Source organism: Nilaparvata lugens, chromosome 11, assembly GCF_014356525.2.
Source record: "Nilaparvata lugens isolate BPH chromosome 11, ASM1435652v1, whole genome shotgun sequence".
NCBI lineage: Eukaryota > Metazoa > Arthropoda > Insecta > Hemiptera > Delphacidae > Nilaparvata > Nilaparvata lugens.
The window spans coordinates 37,382,383-37,393,725 of NC_052514.1; the positions used below are offsets into that span (position 1 = coordinate 37,382,383).

Sequence of the window (11,343 nt, forward strand, 5' to 3'; positions counted from 1 at the left end):
GGAACATGCCTGTCAAATTTCATGAAAATCTATTACCGCGTTTCGCCGTAAATGCGCAACATATAAACATTTAAACATTATTCGAGCCAGATCACTTGATATTATTACTAGTGACCTCCTGGGTTAGATAATTGTAATCTTTGAAACCCACAGCTTTTAATATTATACTGAGAGGGTGGAAATTATGAAAACTGCTAATTATAATAATCTTTTACAAGAATAATATTTAACATTAGGTTCATTGGGGATCCTATTTGAAATGAAAAATTACTCTGTAGCTTTCGCTTAATAGTAAATCTTTCGGGATCTCGTTGTCCAGTGAGTGATTAATTCATTTATTGTAAAATAATCACTTGATATTATCACTAGTGACCTCCTGGGTTAGATAACTTGCTCAAGAACTGTTGTATTGTAATCTTTGAAATCCACAGCTTTTAGTTTTACTGAGTGGATGAAAATTATGAAAACTATTAAACATAACTATTATATTTTACAAGAATAATATTTGACAGTAGGTTTCATTGGGGATCCTATTTGAAATGAAAAATTATTCTTCAAAAATTAGACTGTCGCTTTCGCTTCAATATCTTTGTCCCTCATATCAAATCAAATCAAATCAAATCAAAATAATTTACTTGCCAATTATAAAGATAACAATAATGAATAAAACAAATACTTCATACTTATACAGAATAAAAATAAAATTTCAACTTAAAATTAATTGGCGTAGCCAGCAAAACCTAAGTTTGTGTGCTAGCAACGAGTACCAAAAGATTTCATTTAATTTAACATAAACATAAAAGATGATTAAACATTTTATTTGAATGGTAGTAATAATAAATAAATAAGTTGAATAATAATAATTGTAGTAATATAATATCTGAAAAAAATGTAACTTAGTGAAAATAATATCAAAGTAAAATAATATGAATGGATCCAAATTCTTTTTTTTTATGAGAAGGTGATCATGTTATACATAATTTTGATACAGAGTTCCAAGGAAAAAAGAATGGCGAAAACCGTACATTGATATCACAACCCGTATCAGTTTGTTGATGTGAAAGTTGTGAATTATGTTGTATATTAACCAGCTGAAATCATGTGCCAGAGCATGAAGCCCTGTGATAGCTCCCAAATAGCCTCAGCTGATGTTATGAATTGATGGAGGAACTGTTGTTATGAATAAATGTAATATAAATGTACTGTAACTGTACTGTATTATTTGTGAATTGTGAGACTAAATTGATTTGATTTGATTTGAACTCTTCAGCCGACTAATTGATAAATCGTAACAAATTTTTGTCATGCACTTTCAATGTTATTTGTTATGATCCTGAAAAACGACAAAGAAGTGAGTCAATTTTGTTGTCCAACTAACTTGACCTGTGAAAAGGCTCGAAGAATACGTGTTCAAAATTTGAAGCTGACAGTTTAATCCTTTTTAAAGTTATTGTAGAACATACAAACAGACAGACAACGACTTTGGCTTTCAGTAAGTCGAAAGTGAGAGCTCGAACTCGCTAACGCTCGTTCAACTATTTCATAGTGTAATGATGATCTGCCAATGCGTGTCAAGTCTGATGAGCAAATACGAACGCTCACACGATTTTATAGTGCATTGAGAGGAAATAGAACAGAATAACATGGATGAAATGGATGAAGCCTGGTGAGAAACGATAAAATCATTAGAAAGCGAACAATTAAAAGACATTGTTCCACTAACAGCTGCATGCTAGGTTGCTACGCACTATGATTCTATCTTATCCGGCACTATTTGTTTTCTTTCAGGGGAACTTTGGTGATTTAGTATCTTTATACTGTCTGTAGAACTTTTAAAGAGTATGTAATGTTTGTATTATCTCTCTCGTACTCTCTACATACACTAGACAGACTCCTTGAAGAGTCTTAAGACACACAACAGACCATCAAGATACTCTACAGACCATTTACAACCGTGGAACATAGAGAAAAAAGATAGCATAGGAAGATATCCCATGATATAGGTCGTTCATGTTCCAAATCCAAAGCCGATTTTTACTTTCCTTGCCCTATTACCATAGGTAAGGAAAGTATTGCTTTCCGAAAAAAATTAAGGTACCCCAATTTCTAAATTTCTATACGTTTCAAGGTCCCGAGTCCAAAAAACTGGTTTTTGGGTATTGGTCTGTATGTGTGTGTGTGTGTGTGTGTGGTGTGTGTGTGTGTGTGTAAGTGTATGAGTGTATGTGCGTCTGTGTACACGATATATCATCTCTCAATTAACGGAATGACTTGAAATTTGGAACTCAAGGTCCATTCACTATAAGGATTCGACACGAACAATTTCGATCAGATGCAATTCAAGATGGCGGCTAAAATGGCGAAAATGTTGTCAAAAACAGGGTTTTTCGTGATTTTCTCGGAAACGGCTCCAACGATTTTGATCAAATTCATACCCAAAATAGTCATCGATAAGCTCTATCAACTGCCACAAGTCCCATATCTGTAAAAATTTCAGGAGCTCCGCCCCAGCAATGCAGATAGATTCCCAATTATCAGGCTTCAGATACAATTGAAACAAAATAAATCAAGTGGAGTAGATTGAGCATGAAAATCTCTACAATTAATATTCAGTAACATTCTCACCTAAAATTGAAAATAAGCTTTAAATTCGAGAAAATGTGATTATTCAATTGCAAATTATTGTTGATTCTATTGAATCATTCACTATGAAGAGATAGCAGACATGTGTGTCTCCAGCGTTATTTCCCTGTCACCAGCTGGCTCAAATCTTTGAATAGTAGACTTGAGATGCGCGGGTACTCTAGCGTCAGGTGATCAATTTTCATAACGGCAAGGAAAGTTGTGTGAGTGCGCCACACCAGATTTTTGCTATCTTGAGCCGATTACTGTCTTTTATTAGCCTACTGTTTTGGCTGGGTGAGTGCGAGTAAGAATTACTGAGAAATTATTAAAGTGCTAATTAATTAATAATTAGACTATTATTAAACGAAAATCCAAAAATATGCTATATCGATTAAATATCAATATAAATTCATATTTGCAGTAGCAGAGGTCTTCGGAGTGAATTGCAGCATTTAATTTGGATTTTAATTTAATAACAATAATGATTAACGCTCTATATAATGGAATATCTCATGTTATATTTTCTCCAGAGACGTTTAGACGTTGTAAAGGGCCTGTAGAGTATATTGATGGTCTGTTAAGTGTCTAAAGACTCTTTGAAGAGCCTGTCTAGTGTCTGTAGAGAGTACGTAGAGTGACTGTAGAGTTTTCAAGAGCCTGTAGAGTATCTGAAGGTTTTCTGAAGTGCCTGTCCAGTTTTTAAGGGTCTGTAGAAATTGGAATGCTTCAAAGGATCTGGGAGAATTTTCCAAGGGCTCAGTGTTTGAAGAAAGTTTGAAGGTTACTATTCTGAAGATTGTATATAGCTCTAGAGGATACCTCTTGTTTTGCGCCTGGTATATAGAATACACCACATATTATTATTTGTCAATTTTAAGAGTATTATGATATTTTGATCAATATTACAATTTTAATTATAATAAAGTTCAAGAGTACAGTCAATAAACGAGTTGATGAGCGATTCAAAACAGTGCTTGTATTAGAAATGAAATGAATACAAAAATTTCAGATTTTACAACATTTTTACTCATATTTGATTTGTCTATAGGATGTACTATTTACATCATACTAGCAGGTACCCCGTGCTCCAGTAAGTTCAACTGAAAATTTAACTTATTGAAATCTTGAAGAATATATAATAGGCCTAAAATCATCCTCAGTAAATTAAGAATTAATATGCAGAATCAAAAGTTAATTGGTCCAGCAATTCAAGTGTGATGATGCGTCATTCGTGAATTTTCTTTCCCGTGAGTGTATAAACCAAGTATTTCCTTTGTTATACTTTTCATTTCATTTCATTTATTGATCGTCACATTACATCAATTTTTGAGTAACACTCATTTGACTGGTGACATGTCAATACTAGAACAAAATTATATTTAAAAGACTTAGTTCTAACTTCTTGAAAGTGAAATAAATAAATACACTCTATGATGTATCTCATCAAATTCACATGGAAATGAAAGTCACAAAAAGTTAAGTTACGCTCTACAGCCCCTTTTCACAAATTAAAATTCGGCAGCAGAGTATAGGGCTTTCTCTACTAGCGTTTTTCTGACTGTTAGTTTGAATTTGTTTATTGAATCTAGATTTCTGATGGCTGCAGGTAATTTATTAAAATAACGTATTCCAGAGTAGAATGGAGTTTTTTCTAGAGCTGTGTGCCTATGTACAGGAAAAGCAATGAGACTACTATTACGTGTATTATACCCGTGACTAGTGTATTATACTAGTGTATTATACTAGTAGTTCTGGGAACAGTAGACCTCACGCAGTATTATCATCCACAGTACCTAATTGAAACTTTAGACCAAAATTCAAAAAAATTCAAAAAATTGACCCTATGTAAATACAGCCTGGCTTCTCCACACATCTGTGTAATCACTTGTCAGCTGATTTATGATGAATAATTATTCTATAGTCTGATTTTTGCTCTTATATTGGCGTATGAAGGAGGCTCCTTTTTCCTTTTATATTATCCCTGAAATGCAAAATTTCCAAAAACCTTGTATATACCTCGACGCGCAATTAAAAAAGGAACATACCTGTCAAATTTCATGAATATCTATTACCGCGTTTCGCCGTAAATGCGCAACATATAAACATTCAACATTTAAACATTAAGAGAAATGCCAAACCGTCGAATTGAATCTTAGACCTCACTTCGTTCGGTCAATTATAGACTAGCAGGTAACCCGTGCTCGGCAAGGTTCCAATATTAAGAACTTGACAAACTGGAAACTTGACGTGCTGGAATCTTACAGAAGATATAATAGACCTATAAGCATCCTCGGTAAATTAAAATTTGCAAAATTTCAAGTTAATCAGTTGAGTAGTTCAGATGTGATGAAGCGACATTCGTGAATTTCCTATCCCGTACGTGTAAAGCCAATTATTTCCTTTATTATATTATAGATTATAATTTGTTTTCTGCTCAGATATTGTTCGCTTCATGATGCTATAATGGCATCATGTTTCACAGCTGTGCTTTTAGAATTAAGATTGTTTTTCAAAATTATTGAACATTTCCTATTTTAGTGATGATAATGTGATATATTTCTTCTATGTTTGGTTTTGAAGCATCTACATTTGATAATCTTCTTTGTGAAAATAAAGGATTATGTTTTGGAACATCTAAATTTTAAAATCTACATTGAGAAAATAATTAAGGACTGAAAATTTTGTTAAGTGAACATCTACAAGACTTGACCTATTTCGGACATAGTGTAACCAGCCTTATCTAAATTTGGGAGAGGAATAGCACAAGGTTACCTTATTTTTTCCTCTCCCTATCATTTTGATGATGTGCTTATTGTATGAATCAATAAAGAATAATGAATAAATCTCCCTTGTTTCTGTTTAGAATATATCTATCTCCCCAATCTGTCTGTGGGATGTGCTATTTATGTTATTTGTTTAGTGGAGTGAGTGGCCTAGAGACCTACAGACACAACAAGCGGTCTAAATGAGTTCCTTGTCCTCTAATCGTTCATCCAATCTCCACGGCTATCTTGTCTTCAACTACAATCCGATTCACTTTATTCTGTCACAATTCATTGTAGTTAAACATGGCTGCCCACCATTCAACCAATACTGACTGTAAACCATAGAGACGACTCACTAATTACACTGGTTGAACTATATGAGTCACTGTTGGAATGCTGTTCAAGAGATATTTACTATTTTCATTTTTAATTGTCTTCGTTTTTCCACATTTTTCTTGTATCCTCAATTTTTACAATCACGTGTATCCCCTGTCATAAAATTGATTCACTTGCGTAGTGGTTTGGAGTGCACCTAAAGTTTTGATAGAAGCTTAGCTAGATGAATGGGATGCTTTCCACTAATAGACCCGGTTGTATTTGTGCTTATAGGTAGAGTTGATATCACACTATCAAAATCAATGCTCTACGAAACATTATGATAATTGCAAAATGAGAATGGAATTACATCAATGGGAAATTAATAAAATGAGTTCGAATCAATGAATTGTCATCCATCATCTATATATTCAATGTTAATTGAATCCATTCATTTATTTATCCAATGTTAATTGAATACATCCCGGTTGAAGTAGTTTATAACTATCGTGAAGCCCATTGAAGGCTTGAATTATAAATTCAGGCTAGTTGGGACCTTTCCGCAAGGTAGACTACTACCCACCAACAAAGAGTCGTAAGAATATTTCTTCTTATATAATACTAGTAGCTCTGTGAACAGTAGACCTCACACAGTATTCTCATCCACAAGTACTTGATTGAAACTATAGACCTTATGGAAATACAGCAATAGACTGGCTTCACCACACATCTGTGTAATCACTTGTCAGCTGATTTATGATGAATAATTCTATAGTATGATTTTTACTCCAATATTGGCGTATGAAGGAGGATCCTTTTTCCTTTTATATATCCTTGAAATGCAAAATTTTCAAAAACCTTGTATATACGTCGACGCGCAATTAAAAAAGGAACATACCTGTCAAATTTCATGAAAATCTATTACCGCGTTTCGCCGTAAATGCGCAACATATAAACATTTAAACATTCAAACATTCGAAACCGTCGACTGGAATCTTAGACCTCACTTCGCTCGGTCAATTAGCTGATAAACCTGCTTTACACTTTACAATTTTGTGTTATAAAATGAAATCTCATTATGTCCAGGAAGCATAGAAGAATGGAATAATTATTCTGTCAAATTCACGTGGATATTCCTCATCAAAGTTGAAAATTCCCAGCAAAGAAAAGTTTCATTGGTCTACAATTAATTCCATTCATGTAACGCGTGCTACCAATTACGCCACGAATTCACTTGAAGAGAGCTCTGTCTTCTAATGTTGTCGTATACTTTGAATCACAAATTGGATAAAATTTATTTTATTATCCAATTCAAACTAATTGATTAATATGAATGAAAATGAGCCTAGACTATATCCAAATTCGGAGATTCCAGAATCTTTATGTACAATTGCAAGTTGTATCAGCTCAATGAGTGTTAATGCGTCAATCATTTATTTACAATCCCGTACATGTACCGTATAAGCCAATTCCTTCCTTTATCATTTTGTAGATAATGCGTTAATCATGTATTTCCTATCCCATACATGTATGAGCTCATTCCTCCCTTTATATTTTCGGTAGATGTATCATTTGATAAATTCAACTCAATTCGTTTATTTCCACTTGGCATACAATACATGTACATATTTATATTTGTAATTTAACAAAATAAAAATCACATTTTTACAAAAAACAGTAGAAAGAACATATTGATTGAGTGGAATTCCCCCAGTAAGACTATGCGTCTGAGATTGGGGGACAGTTCCTGCAAGCAGTATTATTCAGTAGTTATATGGTATTATATTTACTATAAATTACAATATGTGTGATTAAAATTACAAAACTAAGATTCAGATAACAGTAGGTGAATTATAAGTGATAACATAATATAGTGTTGGGTTGCTTGAAATCTAGAGTGAGAGAGCAAGAGAACCCAAAAACCGGAGGTAATTTATTGTTTTATAAGCCTCTATTATGTTTTGAAACTCTAAATACTTGAACGTGAGGTATAAGTGTATAAATGAATTTAGCAATTCGAAATATTAATGTATAAAGTTATTCCCCAATGCATTTACTCTTGCTAGGTGTAAGGTGAGTGAATTAGCCTCTCAGCTCCAATCCAGCCTATGCTGAAGAGCCATTTCTTCAACGAGCTTTTAGACATCACATTGCTGCAAATGTATCGCCTTTCGGAGGAGACGATAAGACGTCGGTCCCGACTACCTTAAAAGTAGTCGTCATCTCTCATCATCATCCCTTTCACTCATCACCCACGCACAAGCCTAAGAGCTTCTGTGGGCATCACCCACAGTATTCTCATTATTATTTTGTTGATCATCATGAGAGAAAACTAATAATATTCACAGAAAGTTTGTGACAGACAAATTTACAGATTAAATTACAGACAGAGACAAAAGTGAGTTGATAAAAACGTTATAAAAACACTGAACTCACCTTTGAAAATCAATAGCACAGCTAACAAATAACTCCAGCAATTTGGTGCCAAAAATTGATTGTTGAGTCGGTAGGGACCAGTCACACGAGCCTTACGGTAAATAACGATCCGTGAACGTTTTACACTGTGCACTTTACTAATAACAACAAAAACGCAGACAATATTTGACGTTTCGACCGCTGTAAACACAAAACTCTACTGACTGACTTTCAGTCCAAGTGAGTCTCGGTACACTGAAAAGAAAAGTGAACAGCTGAGAGAGGAAGGAGGGAGTGTAGAGGAGATGGTGGATGAGAGGAGGAGATGAATGATGAGGGGAGTGGAAGGATAGGATGAGGATGTAGAGGAGTAGGAGGAGGTGGAGGAGTCATGAATGAGTTTTCTCCTTCCTCTCTCCTTGCCACCTCTTCAGTTACAACCTTGCTTCTTTCTTCTTCTTCTTCTTCTTCTTTTTCTTCTTCTTCTTCTCAGCTGAACCGACATCTCCTGAACACCCCTGAAAATTGTGACAGGATTGAAATTTGTGATAGGAATGGGAATAATGGGAAATAAGAATAGAAAATAGGGGAAAGGGATAGAAAATAGAGTAAAGGGAAAGAAGTTGGGGAAAAGTAATAGAAAATAGGGGATTGAATTAGATTACTTGAATAAAAGATTAATATGAGTTCAAAATTTTACAAAATAACTTGATTAATTCAATATGAAGTGATAATTAAGTGTTATATTTAAATATAGTTTGGTGTTTTAATTCCTCTAAATTCAAAATGTGTAGCTTATATTATATTTTTGGACGAAAATTGAACTTAAACGTTTTATAGTAGAAACATAACCTATTTTTTGGACATTTTATTAATTTATCAAAATTTGGGAATGGAATAGATTTGGGCCAAGCCTGTTGTTCATTCCTAATCATATTTGTATGATTTGTGATTTTGTCCGCGAATTAAGAAATAAATAAATAGAGTTCTCGATTCAATTTTTAAAATTTGTATTGCAACCTAGTCTTAATAGACCAATGAGCAGATTTTCCCTAATGAGTTATATAATGTAATGGTTAATTAATTAATGGTTCAATAATAATGGGTTAAATTAATAAGATAGGTAGTTCCTACAAGGCAACCAACTTCAATTGTGTTACAATATTATATTCTCGCTCATACACTAATTTACAATAAATGACAGTAAAGCGAATCATTCAAATGATTTCACAAAGTTTATGTAAAATTATTAATCACAGAAAAAGATTAATTTGAAATTTGAATATCGATAATATCAAACATTGTAATGTAAAGTTTATATAGGCAGTGTTTCAATATCAAATAATATTGCCGACACCCTAGAAATGATATGAAATGATTTCCCTCCTATCAACAAAAACTTTTGAATTACAATATTATTTCAAAGCTTGGCCACTAATATACAAAGTGAGTCATATTGTATGGGAACCCTTCAATAAGTTGGAGACTGTTGTAATATAATACTGTAACTTCCAGGATAAGTTATTGGTCAAATACTCAACCTTCTGACGTGCAACTGAATTCCAACCCCTCATAAGGGGGTGACTTAGGGTTTGTAACTCGAATATTTTAAATGTAAATACCCATTGTGTGGTACATCATTTTAAAGGCCATTTTAAAACAAGAGAGATGGCATCGATAGAAATGTTCTATGATGCTTGTATCCAAAATGGCGGCTGATTGAAGTTTTAGTTCTTGAAAAAATGAGGGGTTGTAGCTCAAATATTTTAAATGTGTACACCCATTGTGTGGTACATAATTTTGTTCGACCAATAACTCATCCTGAAAGTTACAGTATTATATCTACAACAGTCTTCAACTTATTGAAGGGTTTCCATACATATGATTCACTCTGTAACTTATATAAATTTGTAATACTATATTTATTACAAATATTGGCTAGTGTATGTGATTTAATAGTGGTTGGGAATGGCATGATAGAATTTGCATTTGTCTCGGAATAAGGTCATTTATTCATGCATACTGTACATTAGTAACCTTCCGAGGATTCTCAGGGCCAAGCCATACGAAGCGTTTCCCCAGGCGTTTTCAGACGAGTCGGCAGGGCAGGAAGCTCTTCGATTGGCTGATTCCCGAACACAAACCAATCAGCCAATCGGATAGCTTTCTGCCCTGCCGACTCGTCTAAATCGCCTGAAAAAATGCTTCGTATGGCTTGACCCGTAGTCGAATGGTTCATTCATTCAAAGGTTACAAATTCAAGTCTCAGATTCATTAGAATGTCCTCTCATTGTATCGACTATTGCTTCCACTTAGCACATACAGTACTCACAAAATAAAAATATATTCTACATCAAAAGCAAAGCGTAATTCCATGACCCAGCAAGACATTGTTTCATTCGGAATTTTTTGCGGTTAAAATCTGCTCTTGGAATGTTAAGAACAGTGATAATTCAACAGAAGAGTTTACAACTGTTAACTTTCGGATGAAAGTATCCATTGACATTTCTTGTCAAAGGTGACTCCGAATACCTTTGTCAGTAATAATTCTTGTGCTTTACTGGTTCAACGTTTTTCCACATTAATTTATGGAGTACTCCTTAGTGCTCAATGATTTGAACTTTAATTGAGTGAACATTAAAGAATTATTTTTTTTTCAGAATAATAAAACTTGATAGAAATATCAAGATAAATCTCACACAGCTGTAGTGAGGTCCACGTTATAATGGCAGTGAAGGAAGATAGGAGAACAACGTTGCCGATCGTCTATCTTGTCAATGCCTTCTATAGACGGTAGCTGATACCTGCATATCTGATGTGATATTAGGCTAGCTACACACACATTGATTTTTGTTCGTACGATATTTTGCCGTCCTTATAAATGATATTGGATTAAACAGATAATTCCTAACAGATAATGTTTGTCAAGCTCCGTTAAATCTGATAGAATTCTTATGGACGACAAAATATCTTATGAACAAAAATCGATGTTTGTAACTTAACTGTTCATTTTAGTTTGAAATAACCAATTATATTTCATTGAGCAAGAAATGATATTTTTCAATACAGTAGTTTCATAATAAATTTTCATAACTAGTAGTTCTGTGAACAGTAGACCTCACGCAGTGTGGTCTCATCCACACGTACCTGATTGAAACTATAGACCTTATGGAAATACAGCAATAGACTGGCTTCTCCACACATCTGTGTGATCACTTGTCAG

At 33.7% G+C, this 11,343-nt stretch overlaps 1 protein-coding gene across 2 annotated transcripts in view; it reads right to left on the reverse strand.

Moving 5' to 3' along the window:
- Positions 1–8,325, reverse strand: part of LOC111047755 — a 100,313-nt gene extending 91,988 nt beyond the window's left edge. Inside the window, exon 1 of one of the 2 annotated variants that reach the window (XM_039438362.1) lies at positions 8,142–8,325. The gene's annotated coding sequence lies outside the window, so the exon portion shown is untranslated. The remainder of the gene's footprint in view (positions 1–8,141) is intronic. The other variant, XM_039438361.1, reaches the window with a different exon arrangement.
- Positions 8,326–11,343: the final 3,018 nt, after the last annotated feature.